This window comes from Bombus impatiens, unplaced genomic scaffold (genome assembly GCF_000188095.3).
Source record: "Bombus impatiens unplaced genomic scaffold, BIMP_2.2 scf_0216, whole genome shotgun sequence".
In the NCBI taxonomy this organism is placed as follows: domain Eukaryota; kingdom Metazoa; phylum Arthropoda; class Insecta; order Hymenoptera; family Apidae; genus Bombus; species Bombus impatiens.
The window spans coordinates 204,232-230,394 of record NT_176635.1 but is presented as its reverse complement, the minus strand read 5'-3'; the positions used below and the strand labels follow the sequence as shown (position 1 = coordinate 230,394).

General features: G+C 38.7%; 1 protein-coding gene and 1 long non-coding RNA gene across 3 annotated transcripts in view; one reads left to right on the top strand and one right to left on the bottom strand.

The window, feature by feature from the left end:
- The window catches only part of LOC100743182 (plexin-A4), a 433,200-nt gene that overhangs the window by 362,134 nt on the left and 44,903 nt on the right, over nt 1-26,163 (top strand). The gene's annotated exons all lie outside the window — the stretch shown is intronic.
- Nucleotides 25,307-26,163, bottom strand: part of LOC112212537 — a 1,823-nt gene continuing 966 nt past the window's right edge. The window contains exons 2-3 of the long non-coding RNA XR_004461381.1: nt 25,568-26,046; nt 25,307-25,499 (exon numbers count right to left, since the gene is read on the bottom strand). This is a non-coding gene — a long non-coding RNA (uncharacterized LOC112212537). The remainder of the gene's footprint in view (nt 25,500-25,567; nt 26,047-26,163) is intronic.

Genomic DNA, 26,163 nt, shown 5'->3' with positions numbered 1-26,163 from the left:
AATATAATACGTACATACCTAGAAAACAGTTAAAGATTTTATTTCAAAGATACCGCCGAAAGTGTCTCGATAAGGAAAGAGGATAAATTTAATTCGAGAACCAGCGACAATTACATAATATTTCACGTCTTTGTCAATTGCAACAGCCGCTGCTTGGAGAGTGCTGACAAGGCTGAATCATTCGAATTTAGATGAAACAAGCTCTATCGAAATTTCAACGAACGTTGCTATATCTCTTTCGAAATAGAAATCTTAACAAATAAGGACAAATTCGACAAGCTCGTTTTCGTCGTCCTTTAACTCGTGAAAGATGAAAAATTCGGTAAACAAAGAGGAAGAGTCAAAGGAACAAACGAGCAATGGTGGTTCTCGCGTGCGTCGGTTGATTCGTGTCCGGCGTTTCGGTTGACCCGACGTAACCTCCGCGACGTGTATCCGCGTCGAGTCCTCGCGCACCGGTCGCAGGGAGGAGGTGGTTTATCGGCTGGAACGGTTCTCAGGGCACTGGACTCTGTTGGCGAGTCGAACGCCTCGGCCTGACCTGACTTAACCTCGCGCTCGTCGCCCGGGAATATCGTGAAGACCTACTCTTTCTTTCTCTTTTCCTCTTCCTCTCTCGTTTGCTTCTTTCCCCTTTTTCTCCGGAGACCTACTTCCCAATTTACGACACTTCGTTTCGATCGGCCGTATACGTATACGGCGACCCTGAAAGCGAACGTCAAAAGCGAATAAGCGATACGACGACATAAAATCCCTGACCATTGAATGAAGAAAACACGCAGAAACTTCACTTTTCCAACTAACATACGTCTCATATTCACGCGTATTACAGTGGCTATAAAAAATATAGGCACACCATCGTATTTGTTATGGCATTTGCATACTAGTTGCGACCAGGTACGAGCATTTCAAAATTCGAAAACTTGATGCATGCTGTGAAAATGAAATGTAAAAGTTGGTTAAAAAACGCTTCGTTCAGAAATAATTGCGCGTGCCAATCAAAAAAAAAAAAAAAAAAAAAAAAAAAAAAAAAAAAAAATAAAATGAAAAGTGGCGAATATAAATATCGAGCGAATAAGAAGTATCAGAAGGTTTGAGCGATCCCTGTTTGATGGCGAGGATTGTAAATTACACGCATGTTGGCTCTCGAGACTCGTTGCGATGCGAGAATAGTATGAATAGTAGATATGAATTGCAGACGTTGCAATAGGGAATGTGTTTCGTGGAGCGATAAAGTAGATTTGTTTGTAGAAATGGTTATGAGGTTGGTGAATAGTTAATTTTAAGAGAAGGATGACTCACGTGAACGGTTGTAGAGAAAATGCATCGCGTGAAAATGGATTAGGTGATTGCAAAACCGCGTGGATATGTATGGGGTGTGGGAGTGGATAGAGCCTTTGCTTGCTTCGTGAAGAGAATTGTAGAGACGGAAATTTACTTCGGATTTTGAATATGCTTGACAAGCTATTAACTTTTACAGTCCACATTCATTCATTCTGATTACGATTTATTCTCTTTCACTGTGTTCATTCAGAACGTCTACAGGTAGTAACATTGAAAATGAAAGAATTCGTTCTGGTTTTAAGATTCAAGCTTGTCTGAATTAGTTGATGAAATTAATTACGCAACGTAAAGGTTAAAGAGCACTGTCGATTAGGTACCATATGTTCAAACACTCATATAAGAGGGTTATACAAGCGGAGCATTTTAGGAGACCGCGACAAATTTTGTGGTAATAATATTTAGATGATGTTTAATATTTTATTACATTCTTTCGTATTTTTGTTAAAGTGATAGTGACGGTAGAGCATTGGTGAAAGAAAAAACAGCAAAAATTCTGGTGATAAAACGAATGTGCTAAACGGCCAGCGAAAACATTTATTATGAAACCTACTTAACTACCACGTTTGCAAATACGTGTATAAGAAGATCGTTAGAAAACGCAATTTAAGATCGTGCAATCTCTTAACAGCACATAAAATGTTAATTCGCAAGACACTCTCCAGCATTCTATCAGATCGCTTTTAACAATCTCATTACGCTGTTTTTGTCGGGGCAATCATAGGTAGAATTTTTATTTTTATCCATTTATGAGAAATATAAATATGCAAAAATGTATAGAATGTACGTAACATAAGAAAGTGTACAAAATGTCCGAAGTAATAAAGTAGGGATTATAATATTTGATGTGTATGTATAAAATAAATCGCCATTTGAATTCTACTTCTTTACTTACATTAATAAATATAAGGATATGAATTTGCACTGTACATCTAGCCTAATAATAATGGTAAAATTGATAAAAGATCAAATCACACGAATTCTTCAAAATAATGAAAAACCAAAAGAAATTCCAAGTATAGTCGTTAAAGAAATATAACTAAATTGCAAATGTTTATGCATTTATGGAAAACTTGAAGACGTAAAAATTCATAAAATACATAATGTACATGATGTGCAGAAATATAAAGAACAATCGAAGATACTGCACTCGTTGGAATATTTAGTCAGTGAGACAAATAATATCTCTCTAGATTCTAGTTTTTACTCTATCTATCTATAGAAATATAAATTTACATAAAAATCCGCAGTATAAAAATGTATGTGAATGATTTACAGTCATCCAGGAATCTTCAACGTTCCTTTCCATTCGTAAATGCAACGTTCCCAAAATCCAAGCAAAAGCTTATCATCCCATCACCCAACCTAAAAACCAATTTAACATCGTTAACAATAATGTCACAACTACCGCAGAAGAGAGAAACTTTAAATTCGCGTGTTTGAAATTCCTCTGGTCTTGAGTCCAGGGTCTGACGTGCTTCAGAGACGTTTTAACTCCCTCCCTCTCTCTCTCTCTTTCGGTTTCTTCCTCTTTGCCATTCTGCAGCGACACGCTCAGAAGAGGAAAGCGTGTCCCGGCAAGGCGGATACGCGGCGCGGTGGAAACGTGGTGGTTGTCTGTGGTAAAAATAAGGAACACAACCGGCTGAACTCCACCCACGCGGTTTCCCCGAGAGAGATCGTACGTCAACCGTGCGCCGCCCGTGAATACGAGCCGACTCCAATTTGCTATCGCGCCGAATAACGCTGCCGGAAACGCAAGGAACGGCCGCTGAACGTCCAGAGAAATACGACGGAGCTTCCAGGCGATCTTGCGTGGCGATCCGTGCAGGATGGCCGATCTTCATCTTCGATCGATTTCCGCGATGGTTTGCTCTTTTGCGGAGAGCCGAGATCGTATCCGGGACTGAGTTACGATTACGAATTATCATCCGGACGTTGTCTCGCTGTGGCTCGTTCTATCGGTGAACTCCGATTTATGGTGCGGCTTGTAGACTTCTTGCGGTGATCGAAGACTGTTACGATAATTTTTGGTTTTCGAGATAGTTATAGAATGCAGTTGTTTTGGATAAATGTCGTTAGCGGGGTATGTTTGTATATTTGTGGGAATTTTAGTAATATTTGAAATATTCAAAGTAAGATAATTGTTGTGGTATCTAGTGACTGAATTGGCAGCTTACCGACTTCTATGTAGACTCTAATTTTTCGGTTGTGTTCATGAAAATACGTATTTAGTACGATATTTATTTCTATGGTTACAGCGCATAATATCAGACACCAATCAATTACACGATACATTTATCTATTTTTTGTACATACATTCTATATATTTTTAATCTAAATTAAACTGTGTTTATCAATCCATATTATGTATTTATGCATGTATTAAACATATACAGGACATATATGTACCGAAATCTGAATTGTATAGTTAATTGGTACCCTGCGAGACGCATCATATTGTACTATTACGAAACAATCAGAAGAATGAATATAAATATTCAAGAACAACATATAAAAAACAGGAAGAATAATTACGAAAAACAATTTTCTACCGAGCATACCGATATAACAAAATAACAAGTGGAATATAACTTTGTCTTCTGTGAGGCTCAGTTCATCTCTGACCTACTTGCAACGTCTGCCAAATTCATCGATATCCTGCTCCTATTTCGAATTTTCAACACTCTTCTCCCGAACAATCCATGCTTTACGTAACACGTATCGGTTTTACGCTCACTGTGGAATCGCGAGACTATCAAAAACCTTAAAGCGGAAGCTTCCATTTGCGTTTCTTGGCTATTATCGCAACAGTAGACGAAAGCAGCGAAGAATCACGAAGTTTCGAGAAATCAGAATAAGGAGGGGTCGGATAACCACGGAACCGCGATATCGTGTTAGATTCAAGAGAGCAGGGTGCTGGACGCGGGTGGAAATTTAAATAATACGAGCAACGGGGTGCGAGGAAAAATAAGGAAGAGTCGGTGGAAATAAAGAGGAGGCGGTAGGCGCGGCGTATCCCCAGAGATCGCGAATGCAACGCCAGCAGACAGAGTCCAATTTGCTGTTGCTGCGGTTGAATGGCACGTACAAAAACCAGAAGAAAGAGAGACCGCTAGTCGACTGTGGAAAGAAAGAGAGAAAGGGAATGGGAAGCCACCAGTTTCCAGAGTCCACACGCTGAATCGAAACAACGATGCGCGACGATGAAAAGTCGATCCGACCGTATCCACGAATACCGAAGGCAATACTGATAATTGCAGACCGAACTATCCGCGTAATTGCTCGCAGATCGTGTTCGAGTATTCGCGTGCACAGCTATTTTCCTGTTCTCTGTTTGCTCTTAGCCATCTACCCTGTGTTGTGTCGTGTCCCTTTCTTTTTCAACCTTTCGTTTCAATCGTTTGCTTCCTTTTCTTAAGGTTGATCGTTCCAGTTTAATTGTGAGAAAGCATGTACAAGTGGATCACGAAAATAGTTGAATATTTGTCATAGGAAACTTTCACGTAGGTATTATGCGTGCTTCATCAACAATGTAATAATGAAACGCTACAGTCATGAATACATTGGTTGAAAATATACGTAGAAGGTACAAAACAATTACTGGAATGTATTTAGTGAAACAACGGTATGTAACATTAATAGCTATTTTAAATGTATGAGTAATAGGTGTCAAAGATGATTCTACTACTTATATTCTCCTACTTATTGCTGACAATTAATATAATATATATAATGTATTCGTGTAAAAGGGATCAGTCTTTCGATGAGATACTGAAATGAAAACTATATGAAAACCGTATTTGAAAAAATATTATTATCCGCTATGCAATCGTTTTGAATTAATTGCCAAATACATGGAATTGAAAAACAAAGATAACACAAAGAAGATGACGAAATCCCACTGTTTTCTTCAGTTTCGAAATGGTAGATAGTAGGACATTTTGACTAAGAAGGTCGGTGTTTTTCCATTTCTCAACATTCATTCCATGTTTACGCGCGATCACGAGACATCGACAGAGAGCGGAAAAAGTATTGAAAAAAGAACCAACATTCGTGTCCAGCACGCGTGCAGGTCGACAGAGGCTTCCAGTGGACGGCGTACGGGGGTGGAAATAATGGGCCTGCGGGTGCTCGGTCGCGCGATTCCCCCGGAGATCGCGCGTCACTCATACCGATCGTGAATAATGCATGAGGAAAAACAGCCGCGCGACTCCTGCGCGGTTCCAGACATTCCTGGCCCAGCTCGATTATTTATACCAGCGCGATGGTTTTACGCGTAGGTTTTACGCGTAACTCGCGATCGCCCCTCGAGTTCTCCATCGCTCCTTCGCCACAGCTGGTCTTCGAGTTAGAGAGTGTGTCGTTTATCGAGGCGAAATCAACTCTCGCGATGAACGCAACGGCGACTACGTTGCATCCCTCTCTCTCTCTCTCTCTCTCTCTCTCTCTCTCTCTCTCTCTCTCTCTCTCTCTCTCTCTCTCTCTCTCTCTCTCTCTCTCTCTCTCTCTCTCTCTCTCTCTCTCTCTCTCTCTCTCTCTCTCTCTCTCTCTCTCTCTCTCTCTCTCTCTCTCTCTCTCTCTCTCTCTCTCTCTCTCTCTCTCTCTCTCTCTCTCTCTCTCTCTCTCTCTCTCTCTCTCTCTCTCTCTCTCTCTCTCTCTCTCTCTCTCTCTCTCTCTCTCTCTCTCTCTCTCTCTCTCTCTCTCTCTCTCTCTCTCTCTCTCTCTCTCTCTCTCTCTCTCTCTCTCTCTCTCTCTCTCTCTCTCTTTCTCTCTCTCTCTCTCTTTATCTAACTATCTATCTCTCTTGCTCTCTGTCTTCTCTCGTTTCCAACGGAAGAATTTTTTAATGGCTCGGTCGCTCGCGGCGGAACCGCGGCCACGTAGAATAGTAATGTCGCTTCTTCTTCTTCTTCTGCTTCTTCTTCTTCTTCTTCTTTTCTTCTTGCGAAACGCGCGTGCTTGCGGTGCGCGCGACGGGGGTGGAGGAGATTGCCAGACGATCGCGGCGAGGTAAATTGCGTGTCGCTTCTTGCCTTGGATTTGTTCTAGTTTTTTGGCGGCTGCCACTCGGTGGATCTTGCTGTGATCCCCGAGAAACCGCTTACATTTATTCCTGCCTCCTGGAGGATCACCGTGTCGGTGATCGAAACTGAGATTTCTCGATTTCGAACGGAGGATGCGAATGTGGCATGTAGAGTGTTTAACGTGAGAGATGCGGGTCGCTTTGATATGCGAAAATGATAGGAAGCCTTCGAAAGTCTATGCTATCGCGGATATTTAGGTACTAAATGTATATGATTCGTTTAGAGGTCAGAATTCTATAAACTGAAAAATGCATACGGTGACATTAAAAATTACATTATTATATAAATTATATTTAATATATATATATATATATTAGGATATATATATGTAATAACGTAAATCCTCAGAGTAAATCAGAAGATCGATTCTGGAAAATCGAGTTTATTTTGGGAATAATTAAATGAGATATAATAACAAATCTTAATAACAAATTTACTACAAATTTTACCTGGGAAATCGAGTATCGATTTTCCAAGTCTTAAATTACCGTTCTTCTCTCGTGATCTATTCTATTCAGCAAATGACTGCCGGTAAAAAAAAAAACAAAAGTGAAAATGTCGGTTGGCGAGTAGTTTGAATTCTATAGAATTTACATATATACATATATAGTTATAATTTTTAAGAAACATTTAACTAATCTTTTCTTTTCGCTTTATTTTCAGGTAAGCAATAAAAGGGAATTGTCACATGGGAACCTAGCGCATCAACAATTTGCAGAGTTAATCCGAGGTTTTTATATCAAATATATATATTATTCATTTTTCGCAAAACTCGATTCTCTTCTTGTTTCCGTTCCTATCGGACAGAATCGTTGATCAAATATACAGAAAATTTACGTGCGCTATCCCTTCACTTATGAGATATACCAGTTATAAACAAAACGTGTTGATTTCACGTGCTGAAGCACACGATGGAAGCAGTAGACCCAAGTATTAGCTGACACTTATCGCCAAACGCCAGTCGCTTGTTTATATCAGGGACGGTTTGTCAGTCTCCAAGATCCGTAGACAGTTCGCACGGAAAGTGGTAAATACTATATCTGAGAACTACGACTATGCCCTTCTCTCGTTTAAATACCACCACGTGCATAATATGTTTATAGCTGGTAGCTCGAACTCATTGAACGAACTGTAGTAGTCCAACAATAGACAACAGAAACACATATCTTCTGATGTTTTTGTAGACAAGAAATAACGCAGTTTTATCAAAAACAAATACATTTATCGTTCAATTAGTTATATGGTTCATTAAAGTATATGGGCTGTAACGTAAATTGGTATCAACAAAACTATAACAGAAAAACTCTCATTAATTTACGACATTCTGCCAAACGATACAACATATCCGAACTCGATAAAGTCGATAGATTTTCCTCCACCCCACAGATAGATTTTCACGAAGACAAAACGCAATAATAAAACTCGATAGCAAAAAAAAAAGAAAGAAAAAAGAATGGACGAGGAAATAACAAACATAACGGCGCCGAGAATATTGAGCAACCGCGTTCTCTTTCCACTGAATGTCGTTGTTTTACGACCTCAGGCGATGCACGGACTCTCCTTGAGACACTTTCCGACCGATTTTCCACATCGGCGCCAACGATCGTTTTTACCTCCAACGTACTTTCGTTCCTAGTATGCGATCGCCTAGTCTCTAAGCGAAGCTTTTTCGATGTCCAGGGATAAGCAATGCGACGATGGACCATATCACCCATACGATCTCACCTGAATCGATCGGTCGCGATCGAACAAGCTCGATGGCTGCTGGCTCCGTTTATCGTTTCACAGGCGGCGGCGTTGCATCGATTTGATTAAAACTAGCCGCGATATGAAACAGATCGTCGTGTCCAATCGAGCCTTCAACGCTTGATTGTGTTTTCGACGATTCTTCCGAACCGCGTTTGCCACGGCCGGTCATTCTCTCGAATCAATTTCACTGATTTAAGCGCCGGATTGTCGCGTTCTTTGAATTTATCCGTCTCGTTTGTAAGAGGTATGCAGGACAGTTGTTCTCGTTTATAAGGCGTGTAACTATATTTTGTATTCATGATTTTCCTGGAGCTACGAGTGACGCAAGCCTCAATCTAGCTAAGAGAACGAGTTACATATACTTTCGTCTTTACGCTGGATAAACAGCTGTTTAGATTTTTACGTAAATTATATTACAGTGATTGGTTGAGTTCAGAAGTGAGAGATAATTGAAATCATAAATGATCGCGTTACTTCTGTCTTTCTATTTGTTCATTTGAATGCTGTGACTTAGGTACTTGTTCAAGTATTTCAATCAAATCTTCATCTTTCTATCGTTTCCAGTCATCCAAACGCTGAAAGAAAACATAGAAAATAGTTTGGTAATTATTTAGAAAACCGTCGTCATCTCGGATTTCGATGTCTTTTTAACGCGTTGTCGGTGACATAATCTCGAAAAACTTTTTTCTATACATGTAACCGCTGACCTAGTTAGTAGTAACGTCCCCTAACTTTCCCAAGATATTTGCAAAAAACTTCGGCGACCGGATAAAATGACGTCTAGCCCAAACTTATTTTTTGTTTATAGCTTATATAAGTTTGGCTTAAGTACTGTTTTATCCAACCAATACCGACGCATACATTGTCACAGACGAGTAATTGTAGGCAGAATTCACTGTAGCGGTACCAATCATTTTTTCAAATGTCTCAGAAATTAAGACCGAGCGACGATTACATGCAAATGAAAACGTTGATTTCTAAGACATGTTACAGAATCATCGAAATCCAAAATAGCTGCAACTTTCTAAATAATTAATAATAGATGTCACATATGAAGTTTCATATGCGCGTTTTCGAAATACGAAGACTGGCAAACGGAGCGACGCAAGAATAGCAGAAATTCTCGATGGCGCGGCGACGCCGGTGAAACGTTCGCCAGTTCGCCAGCTTCGATCAGCCGTGTCACGCGTTCATGGACATATAAGTACCGATTCGCTGTGCGCCGAAAGCGCGTGAGGGACGAGGAAAGGTGGGAAGGACGCGGTAGAGGACAGACAGAGACGTACAGAGTGCGATCGTGTCGCATTTTGCTCATACTTGGCGAGGACGAACTTTCACGCGAGCAGAATTCTTCACGGCGCGACAAACAATTACCGCCATTACGCCGTTGACATACAAATTGCTTTTTTAACACCGACCGGACGACCGTATTTTATGCCCAGACTTTTTGTCTTTTCTTCCAGCCGCTCGTAGTTTATGCGATCATCGCGAAGTTTCGCGTTGCATCGATATTTTTTGCCCAGTGAAAGTTGCCCGAGGATGTAGTCACGACCAAGAGATCGCTGTGTAATCAGGTTCCCCTGGGTGCTTTTCTGAGAAGGGTTTAAAGATTGATTAATGGTCTAGGTTCGATGTGTTTTAATGGTTAAAAATGATGAGATGATCTTCGTTTCGAGGCTCTAACAGTTCTTAACTCATAACTGGCATCGTTGAGCCTTGGAAACCATAACAATTTAAAGTTAAATTAATTTTGGACTTTTTAATTCAATTCAATTTTATTATTAATTTTGATCACGGAGAATCTACAATATAAAGTAAAATTAAATACTTTAAATTTTAGTAATCTAATCAATCCACTGCGATATTAAACTAGCTTTTCTTCGGAAAAGGATCTCTTTTGGATATAATGAAACTTTGATCAAAGAGCATGCATATTTCTATTAAAATCGGAACTACGAAAATTAAAAAATTTACATTTCACGGACTTCCAAGATCAGGATTGAGCTTCTTTTTCTGCCTGGATAACAGACATATGAAATACATACATCGAATTATTTTAAAATTTAAAGTTTCAATTTCACAGTTACTTCTCTCGTATGTTTACTATCTCCATGCTACTTTCGTGCATCTCCGTATTTATCACGCGAGAAGTATCACAACGAAAGCGAGAAACATTTATATCGTCAGTGAATTGAGAGCCTTCGTTAAAATTCCACGGCCCTTTTTATGAAGCAACTGCTCAAAATGTTTGAACAGCCTCGTCAGAGGTTGTCTAATGAGTTGGAACGGTTCTTGGTATTGTTAAAGGTAGAATAAAACACGGATAAACTAAACGAAGCGTTTCAATGTACCAGACGAATATTGCACGATAAACAATTGAATAATATGCCGCGTTATCTCCGCTCCCGGGTACGATTGTTAAGACTCACAAAAGATTATAAATCGAGAACAATGCGATTTGAAAACGCATTTATACGAACTGTCCTTATTCTCTTCTTGAATCTACTTTTCAGATCGTTTCGCGGTTTGTGTCGGCTGCTTTCGTAGGCAAGGCAATTACATCGGTTTTTTAACAACGTTTATTACCGTTTGCAATTGTACTGCTATTGTAGCAAGTATGCCAGTTGCATTTTTATGCGTTTTCTTTATGTATCTACATTTTCACATTTTCTTACTGTATTTCACAATTCGTTTATTCGATCTAGTTCTCGACTAATTATTTCGCTGGTCACTAATTACTTTATTCCATCTCTTTCTTTCCTTTACGATGCGTATGGAATTTTTCGTACATGCTGATCAAAAAACATTTTTTAATTACTGAAATATACCCTCTGCATATTTTCACAATTTTTCTGTTTCCTCCCATGTCGCGTTTATTTAACATTAGAGTAACCAACCTTTCATTTGTACTGAGATATACTACATTTAAATTATTATAATTAAAATGATATACTGAAAATGAAAGAAGCATATGTAGTTATGTCGCGATCTGAATAAAAGACTGCATTAATTCCGCCAAAAACTGCTACGTACTTTAAAAAATTACGAAAAGGAAAGAAACTTAACCTTGTCATTTTAACTAATTTCATAGCTGTAGCGTTAAAATCACTAAACGTCGTGAACCTATTAATGGAACATTCTCATCCGACTGTGTTTCCTAAAGATCAACGTTACTTTCTAGAGAACGTAAAGACAACGTTATCTTCTAATATACATACACTCGCTATAATCTTATTCTAACATGCACGGAAGCATTTTGCACGAAAATACAACGATCAAGAGCAGCATACACAGGTTGTTAAAGATTATTATCCGCGACAGACAAGTGTCGCGAGCGATGCATGCTCGCCCATAGATCGACACTTTAAGCTCGCCTTAATATATGCCGCTTCACACGTCGTTACATAGCGTTACCTGACTCGCGTTTAATTCCCATCCGCGTGACAAACATTTACCATTGCTCACATTTATGAACTGCGTCGCGTTTGTATGCTCGTGAGTCAGTGGTATTCAAGAGAGCAAATCAGAAAACGGCGCCCGTTTTGTCGTGGAAATCTTATCTGGCCGCCTACCTTGCTCACAACTGAACCGAATCGTGCGCAATTTCAGAACAGAAAGGGTTCGCGAGACGAGTTAAAAAAGAGGTACGATCGAACGATCCCCGATTCGGTCGCGAAACTCGACGTCCCGTGACAAATCTCGACGCTGAACAGCTCGGATAAGATCTGAGAAACTCTGCTCGTGATCGCGCGGCGTGTTACGCCACGGGCCACGTACGCGTGTGTTCGTCAAAGCGTGACACGTGTCTCGTCACGGAGTGCAGGAAATCATTTTCTCTCGTGGCTCGAGCTACTTATGTAAAGATAAAAAGAACGTTCGTCGACCGGTTCGAAGGAAATCCGCAAGGGTGTAATCAGATATTTGATCGACGGTGTAGGAATGTTGTTTGTAGTTCTAAAAGGGTAGGAAGATACACCGGCTCGCGATAATATTCAAACCGTTGTAGAAACCTTTCACGAACGTTTATGTGTGTTATACGTTACACGAATCATTTTGAAATTTCATTAGCGCTGTTACGAGATTCCGTTATTATGATCTTGTGATAAAATTTGAAACAAGTTTGAAAATATATATATAGAAATTACAAAATATTTGGTACGAGTGATGTAAGCATTTGAGAAGTCAATTCAAGAATGTTTAATTCTTAGCAAACAAGTTATTCCTTTCCATGAATTTATTTATTGGAAAAGGAGGATATAAAAAATAGTAAATTCTACAGTAAATTTAAAAAACAGTGTACATTTTGTACCTCCTAATACTAATTCCACATGAAACGTTGAACTTTCGTGAGTTGAAACTCTACCACTCGTTAAAAATGCCGAAAATTCCCATTCCCACAAAGCGAAGACGGCGAATTCCAAGCGACAATGGAAAATCTGTGGGATAATGCGCGATCGAACAGCGCGGCTGTCTTTTAGTATTCGTTAATCCTCGCCGTTAGGAATATTAAAACGAGCCGAAGCCGGGGAGTGGTGAAGCGTATTATGCAAACGCGGCAGTCTTCGATGCAGTTTCTCACAGCGACCGTTTCCTTTGATTCATGGCGCGATTTATAGCGAGCACGTAACCTTCGCTCGTATCGACGGGGATCGAATCGTATCAAACACTGCCGTACCTGCCATTTTTCTACCGTGAAGTATGATTTGTTCACGAGGCGAGATAATACGCGTGTCCATTTGTCAGGGAAAGTAAGTATAGTACAAGAGAAGTCGTTCAATGTATGTCGAATAACGACGTTTGTCAGTGAGATTATTACGCGTAACGAAGGAAAATGAGCTGCTTAAACGAAGTATGTACTATGATCTGATTCTAATTTACACCTTTCAGTGTGCAGATTCATTTTCATGTAGATTTAAATTGTTGACTCTTAGAAAACGCAAAGTCATCGGCATTGGTATAAATAGTTTCGATAAAAGTTGCTTTCACGCGGCTGTTCATTAAAATTTATTATGATCACTGATGAAATCAGCTACGAAAGGGACTATCGAATGTAATGAAACTCAGCCACGTAAGAAAAACGCCACTGCGTTTATGCGTCGAAATCCATTTACACTTTACAGTAGATGTAAATAAATTACAGGAAAATGTAATTATATGTTTCGCAATCGTATTCGTATGTAGAAGCGGATTGTGAATTAACTTACTGGCTGCAAAAGCCAATTGGCGAATAAACAATGAAGTTACCGAGGAAAAAGAAGGCGTGCCCAAAAGACGAATAAACTTATCGTCGCATCGTCAATTAGAACGCCAAACAGCTGGCGAATAAAAATTAAACGGTAAATCAAAGTTCCATTAAGAAAACCAGTTTCATCTGCTCCATAGGCAGCACGTGTCTCGTTCGGATTAAAGGACAGAGAAAAATGAGAAAAGGCAAGAACCCCGTGGCGAAAAAGAAAAACGATCTACGTAAATCGTTGAAATAATCGATGAAAACGTGGAAACGCAGTCGATCAGCTTAACACATGTACGTGAGCACACATATATATATACACACACACGGTGGAAGGAAGGTTTTAATCGAGGCGATTTGTCCTTTCGTCGGCACGATCGCGATTACGCTCGCCGCGAGAGATGCAGATTTATCGGTGGAATCCCGATCGCCGAAGAAACGAGCGACGGCCTCGTCTCTCGATCCACCTCCACCTCCACATTGACTTTCCTTTTTCATTTCGATCGTCCTGCCTGGCAGCACAAGGAACCGGTTTTCGCCGCATGGAATTCCAGGCTTTCCTTCCGAAGCAAATCCTCCTACCAATCCGTACGTGACTATATATCGCGTCCTTGCTACGACCCGCTCTTGGAATTCGTGTGTCCCGGCCGACCCATTTTCCATTTGACGTCTTTGTTGGTTACCTTCTTCTTCGTTTTAGAGAATTTTTTCTGCCAATTTTTAGGTCTCCGTAAAAAGAAAATGGATATTTTGCGGGAGAGATTGATGTTTGATAGAGCGAATATTAAGGAAGAATTTTGGATGATTTGTTTTGTATATTTTTCTGATTTTTTCTGGTTTTGAGTTTATTAAATAATACTAAAGATAGTATCGATTATTTGAAGAATAGAGAAAATGTCCAGAAAATGATTTCACTTTGTTTCCACTTAATTTTATACGAATGTCTTTAAAGTTACAATTCCTACTATTAATTTACCAGAAACCAACAAACTGTTTGATTTAAAATTCGAAGAAATTTATGAGTTACTTATATATAACATATTTCGCGTTCAATACGGTTTATATGCCTTTACTTCGTCTTTCATCTACCATACGATGTAACAGAAATAAATTTTTATCCAAATAAATTTCTTGCTCGAGTAACTTCTTATTCAATTGGATGCTTATTCGTTACTAGCGAATGAAACTGTGTTTTTTATTTCTATTCAGTATCTGCTATCCAAACAAAATTTTCACTGACTTTAGTTCCAACCCGTTCGTTCGAAAAGGATAACGTAGGTGAAGAAAAAACGGATAAAAACGGGGAAAGAGGCACGTGTTCGCGAAACTTGCCCGGGTCATTGAATTTCTCGCGAAGCGAGTACCGCGTGAAAAACACTTTGTGGCCGTAACGCAATTAAAAACGGGCTGCGGCACACGGATATCGCGGCCGAGAACGTGCACAGTATAACGAATTCCACGGTGACGCATGTTGTGTTTCGGTAATGGCACGGCCTGGCCAGGCCACCGTGGAAATCGTGTCAGCCGGTGCCGCGCTGCGACTGGATAATTCGAAAAATCTAAATGAAATTTAATTAACCCCGGGATCCGTGGCGGCCTATTGATTCCCCGGCTCTTCCGCTCCTGTGGGATCCGCTACGTTCGGGTCACCGGTTCCCGATTAGAATCATCTTTTTCCCACTGAATTACCCTTGAGATTTGATGGAATTAAACAAGCCCGTGATTTTTTATGAAGAGATCGACTACAGGTCTTGCTTGCGTGTTTTACGAAGACACAATGGGGTAGTTAGAAAAGTAACGAGCAAATATTTAGATCAGGGTATGCTGTACACTACTACTATTTTAATACAAAATCGCTTTTTCGAACAAATTACCATTTTAACCCTCGAGTATTATCTGTGTGATTATATTTAATGTGATGAAAATAAAGTGATGTATATACAATAATGAACGAAAGCATTGGCATAAGACAGATCTACAGAATACATGATTTTTTGTACAATATATAATAATATATATTATATATTATTATATATAATATATAATAATATAGTATAACAATATAATATATAATAACGCTCGAGTTTTTAATGTTTCAGTGTATCATAATTTATTATCGTTAAGCAGCTATGTAATAAAAAAAAGATAATACTTTTCAATAAAACTTCTAGCGAAATATAGGATTTCAATTATCGCAAAATTAGTATGAATATCAAATCTGCAAATGTTTCGGAGCAGATATAAAATCAAACATATAATATACACCTTATATGGGAATTATAACCAAAGGAGAAATCGCGATTCCTTGCAACAGTTCTTCAGAATATACTAGGTATGTACCAACTCGATCATACTAATTTTATTGTATTTTCAATCTTTGAAAGTTACATTTTACGAAGAAATTAAATAAAGAATTGTATTTTCTACAAATTTGCGCAGAATTTTACAAGAAGATCTATAAAATACCAATACGTTTTGTAGCCACTACTACAAAGTAGCTTACTACAAAGAACATTTTAAAAGACTATAAATCAATACAAAATATATATATGTGTGTTGTAACCGAAACAAAAATTTCGATTTCTTATATCAATTATTCAAAATATATTAAGTATGTATCAACTCGATCATACTAATTTTATTTTCAGTCTTCGAAAACTACATTTTACGAAGAAATTAAATAAATAATTGTATTTTCTACAAATATGTACAGAAGTTTACGAGGAGAGCTAATACCAATATACTTAAATACCAATATCTTTTATAGCCACGCTAAAACTTACTACAAAGAACATTTTGAAAGATCATAAATCAATAAAAAAATTCCTAAAATTATTGCTAAAACGCAAAGTTACCTAAAATGATCTCAATTACTATAGTAACGTGTAACCGTAACTTTTTATTCTTCCGTATGCATTAAGCAGTTGACGCGCCTATAAACAATGAACGAAAGCAAGAAATGTCCGGTTCATCGTTCTCCCGATTTGATAATTCTATCCTTAATAGTAGCAACTTAAAAAAGCAAAAGCTCCTCGGCAGTGGTAAAGTTCGGAGAAAGGCAACTTGCCGTCTCGATTGGTGGCAAACTACCCACTCGACATCGCGACAGCGATATAAATCGGCCGGTTGAAACGGGGCATTTTTCCAAAGGTGTGCAAGGTAGCCAGCTCTTCTCAGCTAGGAGGCAGAGGTCTGTGGAAGTAAACACGCCAGAGGCGTCGCTTCGTCGGATCGTTTCTCGTGCGAGTTGCGTCCGACCGATAAATCTGACCAGGGTCTCCGTGCACGCGTAATCGCGTCCGTTTTGTACGTGCCGTGTACGCGGCGGCGCGGAGAAACGACAAATCGGCGTCTGACACGATTAACGAGTCGTATTACAGAGTCTCGAAAAGCACTTACCGGGGAACTATTTAGCTCGCCGTCTACACCGCCGCGAACGAAAGGTAATCCCCGTGGCTTTTCGATGTCCAGCGCCCAGAGGCGCTCGTATGTTCGTCAGACATCCGCGGAAAAATAGATCCGTCGATTGCGATTGATTGGAATGCAATTTTTCGGAGCTGAGGGAAGATTGAATCCTCTCTCTTTCTTAGTTCTTTTTCCTTTCTTCCACTCAGATGGTGGTCTTTCCGATTAGTTGGTTTTTAGTTTGATTCGATTCGTTGTTTCTTTACTTTATTGGATCGGTACAGGATGGATTTTCATTTCAGACCTTTTCGAAAATGGCTTTTTTGGATTGAGGCGAGCGACCTGGTTCACGAGTCTGTTTGTCTGGCTGTAGTGGTTTCGTGGCCAAAGTGACGAGATGTTTACTGGTTTTGATTTCTTCTTTATTTTTGGCTCCTTTGGTGATAAATAATAATTTGTGTAATAGTAATTGGATAGCTTAGAGCGTAACTCTCGCATCAAGGATTAACGAAATAGGATTTTCTTGCGTTTGTACGACAGTTAAATAAAAAATACGATAATTGGAATATTTGAAAAGTAGGAAGATGGAAATAATCGAAGGTAAATAGATAATAAGGTAATAAATAACAATTGAAAAAATACTTATGTCTAGCGGTACATTCGTATTAAGGTTTAACGCTAGCATGAATGTTAAAGATAAAATAAAAAAAGTATAAAACAAAATCGAAGCTAGAGACAAGCTATCAAGCAACATAAAATCGATCAAAGATAAATTTTATCACTTCTGCAAATACTTGATAGAATTTTCACACCCATCACAGGAAATTTTCGAAGAATACGAAGATGGCATGGAACGTTACTGCGTCATTTCTTTGATGATGGCACTGCATTCGGCTTTCCTGGTTGTGTCGCGCCTCCGATTGCAAAAGGAAGCTCTCTTCGTCGATAGAACCTGTTATGATACCGAAAGAAGCGGTTCGTCCATACCGAGAAAAACAAAACTCGCTTACAGTGAAACGTTTTAACTGATGTTTGCGGTACAGTCGAACGATCGTCGAAGAGTTGCAGTATGTTTAAACGTTGACTCGCCGTATCGTCGTGAAATCCGTCAACATTCCGGAAATGATTTCCGCGGAAGTCTGCTCGACGGTCGCGGTATATATTTTACATTGGATTTCGCGTTTCAAGCTTCTTCAGTGGATTTTTCTTTTACAGTTATCGTTCTTCTCTGGCTATACTCGGATTTTTATTTACCACGATAAATAGAACGTTTCCACAAGCTTTATTTATCGCGATATTAAAACCACAAACACAAAGAGCAACAAACAGAAAATTAAAATTGTTCAAAATCATGGAAATTTATATTTACAAATGAAAGGATCGTATATACGTAGGAAATCAATTCCAGGATCTTTTTTTAAAAGAGGGAATCTGGAAATTATGGAATAAACAATTTCCAATTAAATGCAATGCCGAGATTAATATCGTTCAAACACTTTACACGGTCAACCAACGAATGATCAAATATTACGTGTGCTTTTAGCAACGAGATTGCTGTTCCGTATTGCTTTCATTATGTACATGCAGATTTAATATCGCGACCGAGTCTGAGAATACTGCCCGTTGTTTTCTCTGTATGCCCGGTTCCAACAAAATTTCGTTTTCAGAACATATTCGGGAAAACAATAATTAATTGGTTTGATATATCTTTCTTTATATGTAACAGGTAACTCACGAATGTATTTTACGAATAATCATAGAAAGCTTTTATGAACATCTTATGTGTGTTATACAAAACTGTTTGAAATTTTCTTATATTAAAAATATGAAATTTGAAAATTATATGTAGAAGTCACAAATTATATATATTACATTTTCGAATAATATATTCGTAATATATTTATACAAAATTGTTGTAAGTCACTGTAGCTTTCTTTAATTACTTCTATAATGTTTTGTGAGGGAAAAAAGTGGAAAATAATGTTATAAAAGAAAAGACTGCCTGTTTGTAATTAATTTTTAACATATAGTTGTGATTAATATTTGGCACAATTAATTCTCTAATTTATCTGAAATTGAAAATCCTTGATATAAAAGAGGTACTTCTCTATTTTTTATTATTTTATCGATGATTTATAATTGACAGTCGTTCCAATTAAAAAGCTTGGAAGAAGGTAAATTCGTCGAGCTCTCGGGTAACTTAATTACTACGCCAATTGCAGCGTATAAAAATATCCAGACTCCAGTTCAACAACCCAATTATTCAACCCTTTTCCTCCCCAAGTAACAAACCACCAACCTTCCAGCACATTCTCAACATATGACATACGAATTAAGCTTCTATTAGTGCTCGCAAAAGGATTTCTACAAATCCGTAAATTCCGAAAATATAATTCATCCATCGGTTTTCGTTATAATTTTTACGATGAAAAATGCTGAATCTACTTTTTATTCCCATTTTACGCTATTAAGATCCAGTCTTTTTACGAGTATGTGTCGAATGTGTGACTTACGTCAGTGCGAGTATGTGTCTAAAACGCATAAAACATTTTGCACGTCCTATTTGAAGATTACAATTTTTATTAATCACGAAGTCGGGTAATAATCTTTTAAAACATACAAATCACTTTGCTATTAGATTTCAGGCTATTGCTCGAAATCGATACTTTTTGTATTAAATTATTATCGGCAATCAGAGACCATAAATATCTTGCCGTCTGCACGGTAGATACTTACACATTTATGTCGTTTGAAATGAACAAAAATGACATGCAAAGAAGTAAATGCAAAGAATACGTAAATCAGCAGAACTAAAATACACATTATTACACATTTATAAGACAAAACGCTTCTATTCGAGATTCGTTCCCCTTCATTCGTGCTATATTGTTTCTTCAAAATTAGAAGAAAGACGACATTCGTAGCATCTAACTATTCTTTAGCTTTCGAAAGACGATAAATTCAAAACTTGTTCAGAAGAGTATCTCTCGGTAAAAAATGCTAAATGATTATAAAACTGTAAGGTACAAGTATTTTTCAGATCATCACGCTCGTAACATGAATTATAAACGCTAAATAAATTAATAATTCCAAAAGAAATCCCATTTCCTTTTGACAAAAGAAACACTTTAAATTATTTAAACTCTTATATAAGCAAAGCGAAATTTTGCCTAATAGCGTATACAGCGACAAATAAAAATATCCAGTCTCGTCACCACGTGCATCCGAAATTAGTCGTAGAATCGGAGCTGAATTCCAGACAAGCTTGAAAACCGGCCGTAGCTCGTCTGTGGACGTTTTTAATCGTTGTTTACAGAGAAATCGAGCGACAGGCAGGATTTTCGAGGGCCGCTTTGAAAGTCTGCCCCGCTACCGTCCATTACGTTAATTCGTGGCGGCCGCACGCGCCGTTCCCGAATCAATTCGGTGGCTGTGACACACGCGTGAAACGCCGAAAGAGACTGTATATACACGCGCTTGTACTTGTCCCAATACGCGAAAAAGAGAGAGAGAGACAGACAGACAGACAGACAGAAACAGAGAGATAAAGGGCGGTTCTAATTTATCAGACCGTAGTTTATTTGCGCGGCGAGTCCCGCGCCGAGCTTGTTCAGAGAAAATGGGAAGAGCGACCGGGCGCAAAATTTGCACGGATAGACAAACAGATGAATATCGGGACACATCCGCACAGCCACGGCTGATTCATAATACGATACGTATACGTACCCGGGGAAATTGTGTTCCATCGCGGTCGAATTTTGTATTTTAATTTCGTGCTGGTATTAAACGGGCCGCCAGACCCGTTTCAATACGTACCAAGCCGGTTTCATATATCCTGCAATATTCGTTATTCGGTGAGCAGTTGTATGTATATTTCGAACCGCGTTCAAAAGTCTTATTGTTAGTTACAGTTATTATACTGGATTATACGTAGAATTTTCGACAATTTATTTATTCTATTATGTTCCGTATATTGCCGCGAAGGTGTTGGAATATTTGTTGTAAAAAAAATATTTGTTTATGTCTATATCGTGTTTATTACATAGAACTCTTTGAAGTTTCATTAATACAGTAGTGAAACATAGTTATCGCGATCTTTTTTATGGTAAGAAACTGAATATGTTTCAGCAAAACTGTATATGCTTGTAAATACGCATGGTAACTGGCACAATGATATTTTGGATAGAATATTTTTGTAAATATTAGTACACCAAACGTAATGTTAATAACGGTTTTTGCATTATTATAGCTACTTAGCATTTTACTATATTATTATAACTAAGTTTCCGCAACAGAATCCCATAAAAGAGTTGCTAATAGGGTTAGCCCGAGGGGAATTAAGACTCCGATAATCCATGGGATTAAGAACTTCGATCCGATTTACTCAACACTGGCATCGTTCAGGATGCTATTTTGGCGAGGCAATGTATAGAATGGCTCTTTCTTATGCTTCAATATTGTTTCAGTAGCTTTTTTCGAAAGCAGAAGTTCGCGAATGTTTCGTTACGTAATACGTACAATCTATTGAGAACCAACGTTGCATGAACGCATTTTATTTGCATTTTGCATGTTTTCTTTTTCATAATTTACATTATGAAATTTTGTTTCTTAACGTTATAATTATAAAAAAATTGCAAGGATTTGCTTAATTTTCTTTCATACTTTAGACGATAATGTGAATATATGAAAATATTTATAGCACAATAATGTTATTCGTCTTTCGGATTTTATAAAACTTGCTTGATAAAACAACACGTAAATTATTTTAGAATTTCCAATAATAATGCGTTCAAGTAACTTTTACGCTTGGCTCTTAACAGGTGAAGCCTACGTTCTATAAACAACCACGACGTCGTAGTTCGACCGTGGAAAACCCTGAAAGCGAGCTCGATCGGAGAGCGATCAAACTGGCAAATCGAGTTGCATTGGTAGCCGTAAACGATCGATAAGACGTCATAAAGAACCGGAAAAACGGGGCGAATATCGAGCGTAAGCTGTCCTCGGCGTTCCATTCATGAGATATCGAGGAGTTTGGCGCGCGGGGCGTTGAAATTTGGTAGCGTTAAAAAATCGGCTTTCACGTTGCAGCCTGTTCAAAAATATACTTTACGGCCTGAACGTTACGCGAAAGCGTTTCGGCGGAACGAAAATCGAATACGTACCACCTATCTCTGTTCTCAGGCCTTTTACCATCGTAGAGGAATAAAATCAAACTTTCGCCGAGCCAAGCGTCGAGCGAAACAATAACGAAAAAACGTGAAGATAAACGGCGACGAAGAAAACATGGCAACTTGGTCGTAAGCGGTTCGAAACGATCGTGGAAGTTTAAAAACTGGCAAAAGACGGGTGTGTGTAATATTTCATAGGTATATCGCTGGTGGCTTGGTTCCAAAACGCGTGTCTCTTCTCGAAGCCACGGTTAAATGACAAAATCCCTTGTAAACTGTAACATAGATCAGCCAGTTGAAGGATAAACGAGCAGACAGAAGCGAAACGATGAACAAAGAGAGGAACTCGACGTAACGGGGATGTAGTCGAACGCGAACGAAGAAAGAGGAAGTAGAGACAGGGTGCGAGAAACAGGGTGGAATCCCTTTCATCTCCGGGGTGCTGGCTGTCCCCGCGACTGAATACGAAAACGTCATTTAATTCGTCGTTCTGCGATAGTCTCTCCCTGCCTCCAGTCTGTCTCTCTTCCGTTTTCATCTCATCCCTCTTCGAATCTCTCTCTCTCTCTCTCTCTCTCTCTCTCTCTCTCTCTCTCTCTCTCTCTCTCTCTCTCTCTCTCTCTCTCTCTCTCTCTCTCTCTCTCTCTCTCTCTCTCTCTCTCTCTCTCTCTCTCTCTCTCTCTCTCTCTCTCTCTCTCTCTCTCTCTCTCTCTCTCTCTCTCTCTCTCTCTCTCTCTCTCTCTCTCTCTCTCTCTCTCTCTCTCTCTCTCTCTCTCTCTCTCTCTCTCTCTCTCTCTCTCTCTCTCTCTCTCTCTCTCTCTCTCTCTCTCTCTCTCTCTCTCTCTCTCTCTCTCTCTCTCTCTCTCTCTCTCTCTCTCTCTCTCTCTCTCTCTCTCTCTCTCTCTCTCTCTCTCTCTCTCTCTCTCTCTCTCTCTCTCTCTCTCTCTCTCTCTCTCTCTCTCTCTCTCTCTCTCTCTCTCTCTCTCTCTCTCTCTCTCTCTCTCTCTCTCTCTCTCTCTCTCTCTCTCTCTCTCTCTCTCTCTCTCTCTCTCTCTCTCTCTCTCTCTCTCTCTCTCTCTCTCTCTCTCTCTCTCTCTCTCTCTCTCTCTCTCTCTCTCTCTCTCTCTCTCTCTCTCTCTCTCTCTCTCTCTCTCTCTCTCTCTCTCTCTCTCTCTCTCTGCCACCAAACTTCCTTTGTCCTTGTTTTTTTCATCCTTTTTTTTACGTCCAATCACAGCATCAGACACTTCTACAGGATATCGATCATACGGCACGTGGAGATCACTGTCGGCCGGCGAAACGAAAAAAATTTTTCCCGATATTCTCTCTCTCGCAGGGCGAATTCGCTTCAATTAGAGCTCGCTCGATGAATGGTACTTACAAAAGAAAAAAGTGGAAAAAGGAGAAAAAGGAAAAAAATTGGCAGACGGGGGTAAGACGGTGGATGAAGAAGAAAATGAAAAGAAAAAGTAGAGGCACCCTTTCGGCGCGTAGGACGTGCAGACCCGTTGCAAATCCGGCTGCACCGCGAAATTTTACGAAACGTCACAAACGCTGTTTCTTTTTTCCCGTCTGTCTTAATGTAATTCGATGTCCTCGCGCGGATAATAAAACGCCAGACAGGTTCCATAAACGCGTCGTCGATGGACGTTAACACGCTCGGGATTATGTACTTCAATTCGAATATTGTCTGTTTATAGCTTTATAACGAACTGTGTCCACTCGTTTCCGATACGTTTTATCTTGATTTAGAATTGGTATTAAAACGTGGACGTGGTATATTTACGCGTATCAAAGTGAATTGGACATTTGGATATTTTTCGCGTCGTTTGAAAGTTTATTTCCGATATTTATTAAGACAATTTCCATTGAATCAAATCTTGTCATTTTGCGGAATAGATCGCCGTTTCTCTGTTTTTCCGCCTGATGAAAATTCTTTTCTCTTTTTTATTTCTTTCAATACTTGGAATAAATTTTAAAAATTCTAACAATTTTTTAATAATTCTTGATGTTATCCTAACATTTTTCATAAGTGAATTAGTGACCAATTTATTCCGGCATCTGTGCAAAAATGATAAATATTCTAGAATTACATTTACGCATTTATTTATGTATTAGAAGACCATCGAACAATTTAATATTTTAATACTATCAGTGAAGAAAGCATCACAGGATGTACAGATTAGAGATTTTAGAGGGAAATAACGGCATTTTGCTTGGTACTTCAGTCTAGTCTCGTATCCAGAATAAAAGCTAACGGCACGATTGCTATGAAAGAAGAGTCGTACCATCACGAGCACGAGCTACATCCTCAATTGTAAAACTCAGACGCTGTAGTTGCCGACAAATACGCGAAATGATGGCGCATTATGTTAACAGTCGATTTAGAAACACTTGTCCGTGCAATTTCTTTCTCATACGAATCACGGTTCTTCCTGGACCTGACATCAAGCCATTATTCATGAAAGCTAGAAGAATTTTCTTTTCGACAATGGAACCTCCCACCCTGTATGTCTGTTCTCTTATTTATCACCGGATGAGGCTGTCAACCCGCGACAAATATTACATTCCATTCATTTTTCAAGCTTTTTAATATAACGTCATGTAATGTATTATGTATAATATGTTTAGGCGGAATAATAGTGTCAAATTTATCGGATATTATTGAAATTTGTTTATATAGGATGAAAATCATTAACATGTACCGTTTAATAGGTTTATTATCGCGTTGTATGTTACGACAAACTTGTTGTTCAGACTGGAAATACAAATAAATAAACTGAAAACTGAAGTAAATAAACTGTGAATGTAAATAAATATAGCAGGAATGAAAACGAAATGGACAGACCAAACAGATTAAAACAAACCGGAAATACAAATAAACAAACCGCGAATAGTTCCTATATTATAATGTAGGAACTACACTTTGTGTAGTAACAAAGAATAAAGGCATCGGTGTGTATTATCTGCATTTCGCGTGATTAGAATAAAGTTGTTTCAACGTGATAAGATACGAAATGCATTAATATGTGTATCTACTAATACAACAGAAAGTTAGAACATTCTTGTATGTTAGTGAAGATTAAAATAAGTGAACTGGGAAATTTTCATGAATTTTTAGTATCGTCGTATATCATTTTATTTTTATTATTATTTTTAATTGAATCATTATGAAAATGGTAGAATAGAATTTTTGTTTCTCGGTTTACCTTTAAAATTGTTAAAAATCTGTACAACACCAGTTGCTTCTCTCATTTCTGAAACAAAATATCTTTATTATTGTAATATTTTTATTATTATTTTTAATTGAATCGTTATAAAAATCGTAGAATAGAATTTTTATTTCTTGGTTTACCTTTAAAGTTGTTAAAAATCTGTACAACACCAGTTGTTTCTCTCATTTCTGAAACAAAATATCAATTTATGTATTCGTATCTGTATATTTCATCAACCAATAATATTTCGCTCTAAAATACCACACCCTCGATATAACACAATATTCGTATTAAAGAGGGTTACCTGTAACACAATAAGGATTACATATCCTAAATCCTCGTAATACCTCATTAACAAACAACGATACCCACTTCAAAGTCACTAGATATCAGAAATCCGTGGCGAGAACCTCGTTTGAAGATCGTGTAAGGGGTAGAAATTGCGTGGAACACGCAAGAAGCAGCTCGAGCGACGATGTTTCGAGTAAAAAGCAAACCTCTCGTACGAGGCTAGCCTCGCAAGGTAAACTCTTCGTCGAGAGGGTGGACCGGCACTCGAACGGGCTAAATATCCGAAACACAGGCGGTCCCGTTATAAAATCAAAATGTCTAGACTTCTTGAACGAAGGGAAGAGTCCCTCGGGGTAGCGCGTCATAATTCAGTAGTTTGCCTGCCGTGAAACTCACGCAACATAAGCGGTGGTGGGCTCTTTCAACGGTCCCACTCAAATGGTCCTTGGGAACTAGCACGCGCCAATTTGTATGGGAACTCCCCGAGAACCCCTCGCGTCCTTAATATGTGGTTAAATTTCTTGCTCTTTTCCCTTCGTGTTGTGTCCTTTACCGAAGGACTATCGAGAAACATATCGAAAAGTTTCGTGAATTTACAACAGCTGTTCCACAACTTTTTTTTTAGTTACAAGCCCCTTTCATAATAAATAAATAATCTATGATCCCCCCCCCCCCTC